Here is a 15,489-nt window from a genome sequence, read left to right as displayed (position 1 = left end):
GTAACGAAATTTCGGGAATACATTTGCCTAGGCAACGCATTGTGCTATTAACATTGCAAGATTACTGGTAAATGTAAGTGAGAGATAAGATATTGTAAGTGTGAAATGCTGGTCCATTAATAATCAGTGTAACTGCCAGAATGCTGAATTCAAGAATGCAAAATTGCATGCGTTTGTGGCAAAGGTGCCGGATGTCAGTTTGTGTGATTGAGTTCCATGCTTATTGCGCTTGGTTGAGATCCGAAATGTGAAATAATTTGGGTGAAGGTCATGGTTAAAGCAGGCTCAGACATGGTAATTGGATGTCTCTATAGCCCCCCCCCCCCCCCCCCCCTTGGCTCAGTAGCTGTTGTGGCTGAGCACCTGAAGTATAATTTGGAAAATATTTCGAGTAGTTCTGGGTGGAGATTTTAATTTGCCGTATATAGACTGAGAGACTCAAACGTTCATAACGGGTGGCAGGACAAAGAATCGAGTGAAATTTTTTTAAGTGCTTTATCTGAAAACTACATTGAGCAGTTAAACAGAGAACCGACTGGTGGCGATAACATGTTGGACCTTCTGGTGACAAACAGACCCGAACAATTTGAAACAGTTAACGCAGAACAGGGAATCAGCGATCATAAAGCGGTTACTGCATCGATGATTTCAGCAGTAAATAGAAATATTTAAAAAAGGCAGGAAGATTTTTCTGTTTAGCAGAAGTGACAAAAAGCAGATTTCAAAGTACTTGACGGCTCAACACAAAAGTTTTATCTCAAGTACAGATAGCGTTGAGGATCAATGGACAAAGTTCAAAACCATCGTACAATATGTGTTAGATGAGTATGTGCCAAGCAATATCGTGAGAGCCACCGTGGTACAACAACCGAGTTAGAAAACTGCTGCGGAAGCAAAGGGAACTTTACAGCAAACATAAACATAGCTAAAGCCTTGCAGACAAACAAAAATTACGCGAAGCGAAATGTAATGTCAGGAGGGCTATGCGAGAGGCGTTCAATGAATTCGAAAATAAAGTTCTATGTACTGACTTGGCAGAAAATCCTAAGAAATTTTGGTCTTTGGTCAAAGCGGTAGGTGGATCAAAACAAAACGTCCAGACACACTGTGACCAAAATGGTACTGAAACAGGGGATGACAGACTAAAGGCCGAAATACTAAACATCTTTTTCCAAAGCTGTTTCACAGCGGAAGACTGCACTGTAGTTCCTTCTCTAGATTGACGCACAGATGACAAAATGGTAGATACAGAAATAGACGACAGAGGGATAGAGAAACAATTAAAATCGCTCAAAAGAGGAAAGACCGCTGGACCTGATGGGATACCAGTTCGATTTTACACAGAGTACGCGAAGGAACTTGCCCCCCTTCTTGCAGCGGTGTACCGTAGGTCTCTAGAAGAGCGTAGCGTTCCAAAAGATTGGAAAAGGGCACAGGTCATCCCCGTTTTCAAGAAGGGACGTCGAACAGATGTGCAGAACTATAGACCTCTATCTCTAACGTCGATCAGTTGTAGAATTTTGGAACACGTATTATGTTCGAGTATAATGACTTTTCTGGAGACTAGAAATCTACTCTGTAGGAATCAGCATGGGTTTCGGAAAAGACGGTCGTGTGAAACCCAGCTCGCGCTGTTCGTCCACGAGACTCAGAGGGCTATAGACACGGGTTCACAGGTAGATGCCGTGTTTCTTGACTTCCGCAAGGCGTTTGACACAGTTCCCCACAGTCGTTTAATGAACAAAGTAAGAGCATACGGTCTATCAGACCAATTGTGTGATTGGATTGAGGAGTTCCTAGATAACAGAACGCAGCATGTCATTCTCAATGGAGAGAAGTCTTCCGAAGTAAGAGTGATTTCAGGTGTGTCGCAGGGGAGTGTCATGGGACCGTTGCTATTCACAGTATACATAAATGACCTTGTGGATAAGATCGGAAGTTCACTGAGGCTTTTTGCGGATGATGCTGTAGTATATCGAGAGGTTGTAACAGTAGAAAATTGTACTGAAATGCAGGAGGATCTGCAACGAATTGACGCGTGGTGCAGGGAATGGCAATTGAATCTCAATGTAGACAAGTGTAATGTGCTGCGAATACATAGAAAGCAAGATCCCTTATCATTTATCTACAATATAGGAAGTCAGCTACTGGAAGCAGTTAATTCCATAAATTATCTGGGAGTACGTATTAGGAGTAATTTAAAATCGAATTATCATATAAAGTTGATCGTCGGTAAAGCAGATGCCAGACTGAGATTCGTTGGAAGAATCCTAAGGAAATGCAACCCGAAAACAAAGGAAGTAGGTTACAGTACGCTTGTTCAGCCACTGCTTGAATACTGCTCAGCAGTGTGGGATCCGTACTAGATAGGGTTGATAGAAGAGACAGAGAAGATCCAACGGAGAGCAGCGCGCTTCGTTATAGGATCATTTAGCAATCGCGAAAGCGTTACGGAAATGATAGAAAAACTCCAGTGGAAGACTCTGTAGGAGAGACGCTCAGTAGATCGGTACGGGATTATTGTTGAAGTTTCGAGAACATACCTTCACCGAGGAGTCAAGCAGTATATTGCTCCCTCCTACGTATATCTCGCGAAGAGACCATGAGGATAAAATCAGAGAGATTAGAGCCCACACAGAGGCATACCGACAATCCTTCTTTCCACGAACAATACGAGACTAGAATATAAGGAAGAACCGATAGAGGTACTCAAGGTACCCTCTGCCACGCACCGTCAGGTGGCTTGCGGAGTGTGGATGTTGATGTAGATGTAGTACAGGGACTGTTAATGCTCTTTGTGGATGACGCTGGTGTTGCCGTCCGATGTTGTCCCATACGTGCTCGACGGGAGACAGACCTGGTGATGGAGCAGGCCAAGGCAACGTGTCGACACTCTGTAGAGCCGTTTCTGTTAAAGCAGCGATATATGGATGAGCATTATCCTGTTGGAAAACACCCTCTGGAATGCTGTTCATGAATAGCAGCCCAGGAAGTCGAATTACCAGACCGATGTACACATGTGCAGTCAGGGTACGTGGGATAGTCACGAGATAGCTCCTACTGTCATCCGAAATCACACCCCGTTCTTTCTCGTGACCACCACTGTGAGCAGTCATGTACAGCAGCCACATTCCTGCCACGTCGTTCCGAAATACCGCAGAAGGAACATCCAGCCTCCAGTAGTCCGACTGCACGACCTCGTTCGAACTCAGTGAGGTGCTGATAATCAAGACTTTGTTGCCCTAAACGCATTCTCGACTATCAGCAGCTGACCACGTTGAATCTCAAAGGTAACTAACGCTCACGACCGTTACATCGTGTACCCGAAGCAAACCTAATTTACATCCTTATGATGGGGCTAATAGCACCACTCTTATGTGATTAGTGCAAACTTTGAATAGACATCGTCATTCAGATATAGGAACTGTCGCTCATGTCGCACAACTATTTTTTCTCCTGTTAGCGTACATTATTCAGTACCCTTGTGATATTCGCCTTCTGCTTATTTCTCTTTATCTTCTTCTCGCCCAACCACATCTAAGCTTCAGATTCTACAGAGGCAATCACAGTTAGGTGCCCGGGTAACACCATCTCTTGTCTTCACTGAAATGGCGTCCTTTTCTTTCGCCATGCTCCTTCAGACAGAATACTGCCTTCTTCTTGTCATAGAGATAAACCACATTGTACATATACACTGTACTGGGTGATCAAAAAGTCAGCATAAATTTGAAAACTGAATAAATCACGGAATAATGTAGATAGGTACAAATTGACACACATGCTTGGAATGACATGGAGTTTTATTAGAACAAAAAAAATTACAGAAGTTCAAAAAATGTCCGACAGATGACGCTTCATCTGATCAGAATAACAATAATTAGCATACCAAAGTAAGACAAAGCAAAGATGACGTTCTTTACAGGAAATGCTCAATATGTCCACCATCATTCCTCAACAATAGCTGTAGTCGAGGAATAATGTTGTGAACAGCACTGTAAAGCACGTCTGGAGTTATGGTGAGGCATTGGCGTCGGATGTTGTCTTTCAGCATCCCTAGAGATGTCGGTCGATCACGATACACTTGCGACTTCAGGTAATCCCAAAGCCAATAATCGCACGGACTGAGGTCTGGGGACCTGAGAGGCCAACCACGACGAAAGTGGCGGCTGAGCACACGATCAGCACCAGACGACGTGCGCAAGAGACCTTTCACGCGTCTAGCAATATGGGGTGGAGCGCCATCCTGCATAAACATCGTACGTTCCAGCAGGTGTTTATCACCGAGGCTGGGGATGATGCGATTCTGTAACATATCGGTGTACCTCTCACCCGTCATGGTAGCAGTTAGAAAACGAGAATCACGCATTTCCTAGAAGAAAAAAGGCACGATAATGGTAGATGTGGTAAATCCAACCCATACCGTGACTTTCTCGTCGTGCAATGGAGTTTCCACGACAGTTCTAGGATTTTAGGTAGCCCAAATTCTTCAGTTGTGCGCATTGACAGACCCTCGGAGCGTGAAATGAGCTTCGTCGGTCCACAACACTTTACTCAACCAAGCAACTACGCCATCTTCCGAAACGCCCACACCGCAAATGTCCTCCGATTCACTAAATCGCCAGGTAACAGTTCACGATGCCGATTTTGTACGAATAGCATCGGAGGGTACGCCTAAGTGCCAACCAAACAGTAGTGTATGGAATGCCGGTGCGACGAGCGACTGCACGAGCGCTGGCTTCCCCGTGCGTAGACGAACCCGCTGCAGTCTTCATTTCTTCCTCAACGCCTTGTGCTCGGTCGGCCACTACGGGGTCTATCGTCTAAACAACCCGTGGCTTCGAAATTCGAAATCATTCTCGCCACAGCTGCATTTGTCAACGGACCTTTACCCGTTCGAATCCCCTTCCTCTGGTGATAGGATCGTAGCGCTCAACTAGCACATTCCCCATTCTGGTAATACAGCTTCACTAAAAGCGCCTTTTCAGGTAACTTCAACATGCTGCGACTGCTGGCACATCTGATTCTCTCTCTCATTACAATTACAGCTCGTTTTATACATGATTGTCGTGCGCAGTCACTGATGTTTTGCTGTCCAGTGCCATCTGTCGGACATTTTGTAAACTTTGTTTTTTTTTTGTTCTAATAAAACCTCATGTCATTCCAATCACGTGTGTCTATTTTTACCTCTCTATCTACGTTATTCCGTGGTTTATTAAGTTTTCAAATTTATATTGACTTTTTGATCAACTGGTATATGTAGCATAAGGTTTATGTGGATGTTACTGGTCTCTAGCCTGTGCTACTTAACCATTTCCCACTGCTATACATTTTTACAAGCTGTGCAGAGCGCTGAGGAATAACAGGAACTGTTGTAGAAATACCATGTTCGCCAATTTGTCGCTATCACATCGCGCAAGGTAAGCAAGGAAGCTAATAACAACTGGAATAAAATAAGAGAAGAAGCCAAGGAAGAGAAACTTCCTCTAGTACACTTATTGTACGTGAAGGACGTCACTGGACGGCTATGTAAAGTCCTCCGCCAACGAGGCTTCAAACCAATTTTATGCAGCAGCCACAGGTTCCACCAAGGATGCAGTGAACGGGGCTGCCTGCAAAGGTGAGACAGAGGTCGTTCTGCACAGAACACGAACGCTGTGTGCGAACAGCACAGCACAACAAATCGGCGACAGCGGAACACCACCGTAACTGTGGACAACCTATCATGTTCCAGGATAGCCGCGTGCTGGCGAAAGAGTCGTGGGCGCGCCAACCCAAAATACAAGAGGCGACTGAAATTACGAGCCTTAAGCAGCCTGACAACATTAATGGAGAGGACGGCTACAAACTTCCGATGTCCTGGCTGGCGGGAATCACAGTCCGAGAATTGGGGGACAGAAGCCTCATCCGGCACGGGTGCGACAGCCTAAACCAGGCACCTAACTAACCTACGGACATCACACACATTCATGCCCGAGACAGGATTCGAACCTGCGATCGTAGCAGTCACGCGGTTCCGGACTTAGCGCCTTAACCGCGAGACCACCGCGGCCGGCTGCTACAGTCTGGAACCGCACGACCGCTACGGGGCAGGTGCGAATCCTACCTCGGGCATGGTTTTGTGTGATGTCCTTAGGTTAGTTAGGTTTAAGTAGTTCTAAATTCTGGGGGACTGATGACTTCAGAAGTTGAGTCCCATAGTGCTCAGAGCCATTTGAACCATTTTTTGCAAACGCATGACAATTACGTTATGTGGGCGATGTCAAATCAGACGAAACCCTTTCAACAACCACACTGTCGTTGTGGGCATCTTAATGTTCTCACCACGCGTTCAGAAATGTAAAAGTGAGAAGTGATGCGATACGCGAGCAAGCTAGACACACGGCGCATTATCAAACCGTCTTTTTAGATGCGCCAGCTACCTGCGAAGGGTACCTCCAGTGAGGGCTGACTTCTGACCTGCACTTATGCTTCTGTTTGTTCAGTCCAGTAACATTAGTGCAAGCTGAATAACCCTATTGTACAGGGCAGACAACTGCGAGACGTGCCGAGAGTCAATGCATGCAAACTGGCCTTTATGTACAACTTTTATAAACAAAAGTAGACTCACCAAATGCAACATCTTCACGTTTACTTCAGAATAAAAGAAATAAGCTTGTAGTAAAGAAGAAGAATTACTAACTAAACAATTTGCAAGTTACCTCGAATTATTCACTGCAAAATGTCATATTATGACATATTACATGCTGTAGAGGCATGTCGACTCTGGTGAGGTGGCCAGCTGCGATAGGTTTCTTGGTGGAGGACCCATGATGCAAACAACCCGATCTACATCTACATCTACATCCATACTCCGCAAGCCACCTGACGGTGTATGGCGGAGGGTACCTTGAGTACCTCTATCGGTTCTCCCTTCTAATTCCAGTCTCGTATTGTTCGTGGAAAGAAAGACTGTCGGTATGCCTCTCTGTGGGCTCTAATCTCTCTGATTTTATCCTCATGGTCTTTTCGCGAGGTGTACGTAGGAGGGAGCAATATACTCCTTGACTCCTCGGTGAAGGTATGTTCTCGAAACTTCAACTAAAGTCCGTACCGAGTTACTGAGCGTCTCTTTTGCAGATTCTTCCACTGGAGTTTATCTATCATCTCCGTAACGCTTTCGCGATTACTAAATGATCCTGTAACGAAACCCGCTGCTCTCCGTTGGATCTTCTCTATCTCTTCTATCAACCGTATCTGGTACTGATCCCAAACCGGTGAGCAGTAGTGAAGCAGTGGGCGAACAAATGTACTGTAACCTACTTGCTTTGTTTTCGGACTGTATTTCTTTAGAATTTTTCCAATGAATCTCAGTCTGGCATCTGCTTTACCGACGATTTATTTTATATGGTCATTCCATTTTAAATCACTCCTAATGTCTACTCCCAGATTATTTATGGAATTAACTGCTACCAGTTGCTATATTGTGGCTAAATGATAAAGGATCTTTCTTTCTATGTATTCACAGCACAATACACTTTTCTACATTGAGATTCAATTGCCTTTCCCTGCACCATGCGTCAATTCGTTGCAGATCCTCCTGCATTTCAGTACAATTTTCCATTGTTACAACCTCTAGATATACCACAGCACCATCCGCCTCAGTGAACTTCCGATGTTATCCACAAGGTCATTTATATATGTTGTGAATAGCAACGGTCCTACGACACACCCCTGTGGCACACCTGAAATCACTCTTACTTCGGAAGGCTTCTCTCCATTACATGCAGCGTTCTGTTATCTAGGAACCCTTCAATCCAATCAAACAATTGGTCTAATAGTCCATATGCTCTTACTTTGTTCATTAAACGATTAAACGATGCGCCGGCTGGGGTCGCCAAGCGATTCTAGGCGCTACAGTGTAGAACTGCGCGACCGCTACGTCGCAGGTTCGAAACCTGCCTCGGGCATGGATGTGTGTGATGTCCTTAGGTTAGTTAGGTTTAAGTAGTTCTAAGTTCCAGGGGACTTATGACCTCAGAAGTTAAGTTCGATAGCGCTCTGTGTCATTTGAACCAATTAAACAATGCGGTATGGAGATGCATGTGGTCAACACACCGCTCTATCGGCCGTTTCGCACACTTTCCACTATGTGAAGCCGCTGTGGAGGCACACTGGTCTCCGCTAGGGCATTTCGTAGTTCATCAATAGAGGTGACGCGTCTATGCGGATTTTCTGCTTCATCGTTATGTAACTGGAGAATTAATCTGCTGTCCATATAAAGACCTTTCACTTTCGACAGGAAACGTTGATATCACTGACATTGCAATAAGGCGTTCCAGAGACGATATTGTCTTGTTAGGAACTCGCTGAAAGCTGTTTGTAGATATGACTCTCCTTGACTCTGACCTATGAGTACTCTGCAAATGCTATTTGTGACTCGTTGCATAACGCTTACATTATGAGTATACAGGCTTAAAGCTGTTTGAAGGACAGAGAGTGCCACTAAAACAAATAGAACAAGAGAGATCATATCTCTGACAGACACAGCGACCGCTATCTCATTCTTGCTGTGTCACCTCCAGCTATCGTCGGCTCAGAGTCCTCTCAGCCCACTTGCCAATCTGAGTCACGTGGTACATTATCAACATGGAGGCTAGTGTCTCACCCTGGGACCTAAATATGTTGCCTCTACCTCGCTTCAAATTACCACAATACCTTTCCTGAATGGAAAGAAGCCAGGCCGATGAAGACATTATTGGTGAGAGCAATGAAGGGCTCCAAGGCACTTGGGAGAGAAAGAAAGTCTCCGTGGGGCAGCCTTCTGATTGCACAACACAACGAGGCATGTTCAAATCACATCGAGGTCACAACAGAAACCCTAGACGATTGTGCCACATTAATCAGATATCAAACGATTACAAAGAACGGACGAATAGATCATATTTGAGAAAGGTAGGGTGTACAAAAACAATCACCCGATTTTTAAAAAAATCATAAATATCATGTTATTTGAGATATGTGCGTGAACAACATACAGTTGTAAGTAGGATGTTTAGGTTCTTACGTTGGCAACGCCACGTAGCGTTCTGTACGAACATCACTGACTGTGTTGTGTGCAGTCTGTGGCTGGTTGGCATTGTTGGAGTAACCACTATTGTAGTGTTGGGCAGTTGGATGTATCCATCAGAAAGAGTAAATTTGTTATACTGGATATCATGCACTGATATATTTATATATTTTGAATATTAAATGGTTCAAATGGCTCTGAGCGCTGTGGGACTCAACTGCTGAGGTCATAAGTCCCCTGGAACTTAGAACTACTTAAACCTAACTAACCTAAGAACATCACACACATCCAAGCCCGAGACAGGATTCGAACCTGCGACCATAGCAGTCGCGCGGCTCCGGATTGAGGGCCTAGAACCGCTAGACCACCGCGGCCGGCTTTTGAATATTATTAAGGTAAATACATTGTTTATTCTCTATCAAAATCTTCCATTTTCTAACTATGCCTATCAGTAGTTAGTGCCTTCAGTAGTTCAAATCTTTTATTTAGCTGGCAGTATTGGCACTCGCTGTATTGCAGCAGTTCGAGTAACAATGATTTTTGTGAGGTAAGTGATTCATGAAAAGTGTACGTTATTGTTAGTCAGGGCCATTCTTTTGTGGGGATTTTTGAAAGCCAGATTACGTTGCGCTAAAAATATTGTGTGTCAGTTTAGCGGTGATCAGAATAAGTAAAGAGAGAAATGTGAGTACGTTCAGTTTTGATCAGCTGTTTAAAAATCAAATAACGTAAGAGGTTTATCAGCACAGACATTGATAATTTTTCAAAGGGGACGTTTCATAGTTGGATTGTGCAAACTCTCAAGTTTTACAGGATCTAACATGAAGTTGTAAAACATGAGAGGGACACACCAAATGTTAGTGTGTTTTGTGCAGTTCCACGGGAAAAGGTGCATAGACCGTTTTTATTTGCCGAGAACACTGTTACACGGCGCACATATCTCGACATGCTTAAGAAGTTTCTTTTCCCGCACTTGGAGACTGATTCGAGCAACTTCATTTTCCAACAGGATGGGGCACCGCCACACTGGCATCTGGAAGTGTGGAAATTTTTAAATCAAATGATTACTGGATGATGGATCCTTCCCAGTCGACTAAATGATTCAGCCTTACAGTACTGGCCTCCAAGGTCACTGGATCTGACTGTATGTGATTATTTCTTGGAGGGGTTTATAAAAGACTGTTTATGTACCTCCGTTGGTAGCTCATGTCGGAACCAATGACGTGCATCGTATTGGATCGGATGAGATTCTGTCCAGTTTCAGGAGGCTAGCGGAAATGGTAAAGACTGCCAGTTTTGCTTGCGAGATTAAGGCGGAGTTCACCATCTGCACCATTGTCGATAGAACCGACTGTGGTCCTTTGGTGCAGAGCCGAGAGGAGGGTCTCAATCAGGGTCTCAGGCGGTTCTGTGACCGTATAGGCTGCAGATTCCTTGACTTGCGCCATCGGGTTTTGGGTTTCCGGGTTCCGCTTCATAGGTCAGGAGTCCACTACACATAGGAAGCGGCTACACGGGTAGCGGAGGTTGTGTGGAATGGACTGGGCGGTTTTTTAGGTTAGAGGATCTCAAGAAACCACAGAAAAGGCGTCCGTCTAAAAGGGAGCAGGTAAGGTAGTTGCAGAAACGATCGGTATTGTAGCTGTATATAGCCGTAACTTTGTCAGGAAAGAACCAGAGCTCCAACCCCTAATAGAAAGCACTGAATCTCAAATAGTTATAGGTAAGGAAAGCTGGCTGAAGCTAATGACCTAACAGTGTTTAGATAGGATAGATTAAATACTGTTGGTGGAAGAGTATTTATTGCAGTCAGAAGTAGTTTACCTTGTATCAAAATTGAAGTAGGTAGTTCCTGCTAAATATTATGGATACAGGTTGTAAGGTGTCAGGCAAATCCAACACCTTCCATGAAAACCCTGACATTATAAGCAAATCCAGTAATATGTCACATAACTCCGATTAAATCGTGACATTAAATTAACCAAAGTAATACGAGTAACGAGTGAGCAAATGGAATACCACAGACTAACACAAGAATGCCTAAATGCATATCATACCTTCCCACCGTGTGACAGACGCAGTTCCGAGGGGAGAAACGAGAACAGAAGCCGAGAGCAGAACCGTGTTAAGCTAGAAGGCCCTACGATAAGGAACGGACTGGACACCCATGTCGCCAGCTAACCACTAGGGCCACACCACCCGCAAGTTTAAGCGTGAGACTTTTTCACGTCTTTGTTACGTCAAGGACCACCCCCCAGCCCATGTTAAAAGCTAGAGCCCTCTAGAAGAACAGTATAGATCTTACGATAACGCTAAAAGGACCACACCACCCGCAAGTTTTAGCGTGAGACTTTTTCGCGTCTCTGTGACGTTGCAAACTTTAAAAATATTGCCCCACCACGAAAAGTATAACGTTTCTCATTGGATAGACAGAATTTTTGTAGGCGGAGCTTAAGGTTAACATTGAGACCCTGATTGGTCAGATGAAAACACAGCCAGATAGTTTTTTTAAACCAACTTCGGTAAATTGTAGTAAGGAGAAGTTAGGAGGTTTAGTTACTTAGGAGACGGCGAGGTGGGTTGATCTGTGCTGCCCGCGGCCCCCTGACGAACACCAACAAGGTAATGAACGCACGCGATGCCGAATAACAGCGCATAAAGCTCCACTCAGAACTGCAGAAGTATCATCTGTTACACCCCCTTTTTGCGTAATACTAGTGTCGATCATAAATTAAAGCTCATGGTGTTCACATTTGCCACTTGAAGTAAAAATCTGAAATGCGATGATTTCTCTGTTATATAATTATTGAGAAGCCACATCAGCCACTGTAATTTACGACAAGTTAGATAAGTAATTAAAGATAATTGAGGGTCACTGTAGACCATTTTGATGGTTTTCTCTTTTGTGAAACTTTATTTAAACCTAGATTATAGATGTGATATGGCATAGGTCATCCTTCGATCCATTGTAGAATTTGGAAACCCATTCAGAGAATATTCGTTCACATTTTTCTTGGACGCAGTTGGTTTTTACCATCTTCCCTTTTATCAATAGTGCAATTTATAAACAACGTTTTATGAGTAGAATAAAATTTCCAATGGTAAACGTAACTGCTTTTTCGACGTTATTTTACAAGCTAATTGAAAATAGGAAAGCCTTGAACCCCTCCCACTAAATTTAGTTAGTATTAAGATTCTTTTACAGGGAGTGCAGTGGAGCTGACGCTGAAATCATTAAGTATTTGGTTATATCATCGCTAGTCTCACTGAACTTTCTGAATTCTACATGTCATGTGTGGTGTGGCGTCTCCTTACCAGCAACAGCTCCCAGGTTCAAACTAGTCAATTCCCTAAAAAACACGCTCAGAGCGTCGTTGCGCGAAAGTGGTAGGGAGACACGATATAGAACAAACGGACACCACCATGAATGTTAGAAGGTTATACTTGACAATCGGACTAAACTATTAGTTGTACCGTTTTACCGACCCCCCGATTCAGAAGATATAGTTGCTGAACAGCTCAAAGAAAATTTAAGTCTCATTTCAAATAAGTACCCCAATCATACAGTTATAATAGGTGGTGACTTAAATATACCCTCGATATACTGGAAAAACTATACGTTTAAAGCCGGCGGTAGGCATAAAACGTCATCCGAAATTGTGCTGAATGCTTTCTCATAAATTATTTTGAACAATTAGTGCATGGTTGCGAAAGCATGCTTGACCTCTTAGCAACAAATTATCCTGGACAAATAGGGAGTATCATGACGGATACAGGGATAACCGACCACAAGGCAGTTGCTGCTAGGCTGAATTCCATCACACCCTCAGTCATCAGAAAGAAACGCAAAGCTAATAAAAATGCTCTTAACGCCATTTTAAGAGACTGTCCGTTCTGATCACGTAAGCGCAGGAAAGATGTGGAATGATTTTAAAAGGACAGTATCGACGGCAATTTACAGATGTATAGCCAAGAAATTAATAAGTGATGTTACTGATCCCCCATGGTACACAAAAAGGGTCAGATCGCTATTGCAGAAGCAACGAAAAAAGCATGCCAAATTTAAAAGAACGCAAAATCCCCAAGATTGGCAAAGTTTTGTAAAAGTTCGAAAGATAGCGCGTACTTAAATGCGAGATGCTTATAATAATTTTCACAACAAAACTTTGTCTCGAAATCTGGCAGAAAATCCAAGGAGATTCTGGTCATACATAAAGCACAACAGAGGCAAGACGCAATCAATACCTTCACTGTGCGATAACAACGGTGAAGACACTGACGATAATGCCATCAAAGCAGAGTTATTAAGCAAGGTTTTCTGAAACTTCTTCACCAAAGAAGGCGAAGTAAATATTTCTGATTCCAATCAAGAACAACTGTGAAGATGAGAAACATAGAAGTAGATATCGGCGGTGTAGCAAAGCAGCTTAAATCATTAATAAAGGCAAGGCCTGCAGTTCAGATTGTATACTAGTCAGGTTCCTTTCTGAGTATGCTGATACAGTACAGTAGCTCCAGTTATATACAACCGCTCACTCACAGGAAGATCCACACCTAAAAAAAAAAACAAAAAACTGGAAAATTGCTCAAGTCACACCAATACCCAAAAAGGGAAGTAGGAGGAACGCGCTGAATGATAGGGCCACATCACTAACTTCGATTTGTAATAGGGTTTTGGAACGCATGCTGTGTTCGAACATTATGAATTAACTCGAAGAAAACGATTTATTGACTCACAGTCAGCACGAATTCAGAAAATATCGTTCTTGCGAAACACAACTAGCTCTTTATACTCATGAGGTTATGAGTGCCATCGACGGGGGATGTCAAAAAATAGGCGGAAAGTCATCGAGTAAAACAGAAGTAATATACAGCGTTCCCCAAGGAAGTGTTACATGCCCTCTATTGTTCCTGATCTATATTAACGACATAGGCGACAATCTTAGTAGCCCTCTTAGATTGTTTGCAGATGATACTGCCATGTACCGTCTTGTAAAGTCATCAGATGACTCTTTTTGTATTATCGCGAAATATGGGAGATAGTGCCACAGATATGATGCGCGAACTGGAGTGGCAATCATTAAAACAAAGGCGTTTTTCGTTGCGACGGGATCTTCTGATGAAATTTCAATCATAAGTTTTCTCCTACGATTGCGAAAACATTCTGTTGGCACCCACCTACAGGGGAGAAATGGTCATCACGATAAATTAAGAGAAATAAGGGCTCGCACAGAAAAATTTAAGTTCTCGTTTTTACCGCGCGCCGTTTGTGAGTGGAACGGTAGAGAGACAGCTTGAAGGTGATTCATTGAAAACTCTGCCTGGCACTTTACTGTGAATAGCAGGGTGATCACTTAGATGTAGATGTATATATAACCAACAATCATCAATGAACTGAGACGTCACACAATAACAGCTGTGGGAGCTGTAACTCAAGACATGATCGCTGTTGGAGTAATCTGACTACTGCATTCAAGTGTGCTATGCATCTGAAGGGGGGCATATGAAACACCTATGAAAAGGTATGAAAAACACTTTTTCAGTTTCCCGTTCATCAAAAAACAAAATTCATTGTATATGTGAAACGCCCTGCTAAACCCACAGGACAAGACAGGTAGTTGGAATTATGGAAAGGGGCCGAATTGAGCGGCTGTCAATTACACTCGAACACATATAACTTTATTTATTTGACCAAACGCTGCAGTACAAATTCTTGAACTTAGTTATCGGCTGAATACGCCTCAGTATCTTATGCCTTAAAGGCACCACCACCTTAATTTTAAAAAAAAAAAAAAACGGCTAAAAGCCATTAACTCAAAATTCACACGCCAAAAGAATATTTAGAAGGCAGAAGGCCTCAAGTAAGTTCTGTAATTTGACTGAAGGGCCCAAAATCTAACACTTGAAAAGAACAACCTTAATTTAAAGACGGCTGAAGGCCGTTGATTTAAGACTCAAGATAAAATTAAATTGCTCCGAGCACTATGGGACTTAACTTCTGAGGTCATCAGTCCCCTAGAACTTAGAACTACTTAAACCTAACTAACCTAAGGACATCACAAACATCCATACCCGGGGCAGGATTCCAACCTGCGACCGTAGCGGTCGCGCGGTTCCAGACTGTAGCACCCGGCCGCGGTGGTCTCGCGGTTAAGGCGCTAAGTCCGGAACCGCGTGACTGCTACGATCGCAGGTTCGAATCCTGTCTCGGGCATGAATGTGTGTGATGTCCGTAGGTTAGTTAGGTTTAAGTAATTCTAAGTTCTAGGGGACTCATGACCACAGATGTTAAGTCCTATAGTGCTCAGAGCCAGACTGTAGCGCGTAGAACCGCTCGGTCACTCTGGCCAGCGGTAAAATTAAATAAAAAAACACAGGCAGAAAGGCTTATCTTCAATTAGGCTGAAGGGCCCAGTCTGATGCTAGAAAGACAAAGATCCTTA

The sequence above is a fragment of the Schistocerca gregaria genome, chromosome 3 (assembly GCF_023897955.1).
Source record: "Schistocerca gregaria isolate iqSchGreg1 chromosome 3, iqSchGreg1.2, whole genome shotgun sequence".
Lineage (NCBI taxonomy): Eukaryota > Metazoa > Arthropoda > Insecta > Orthoptera > Acrididae > Schistocerca > Schistocerca gregaria.
Note: the sequence above shows the minus strand (reverse complement) of the source record.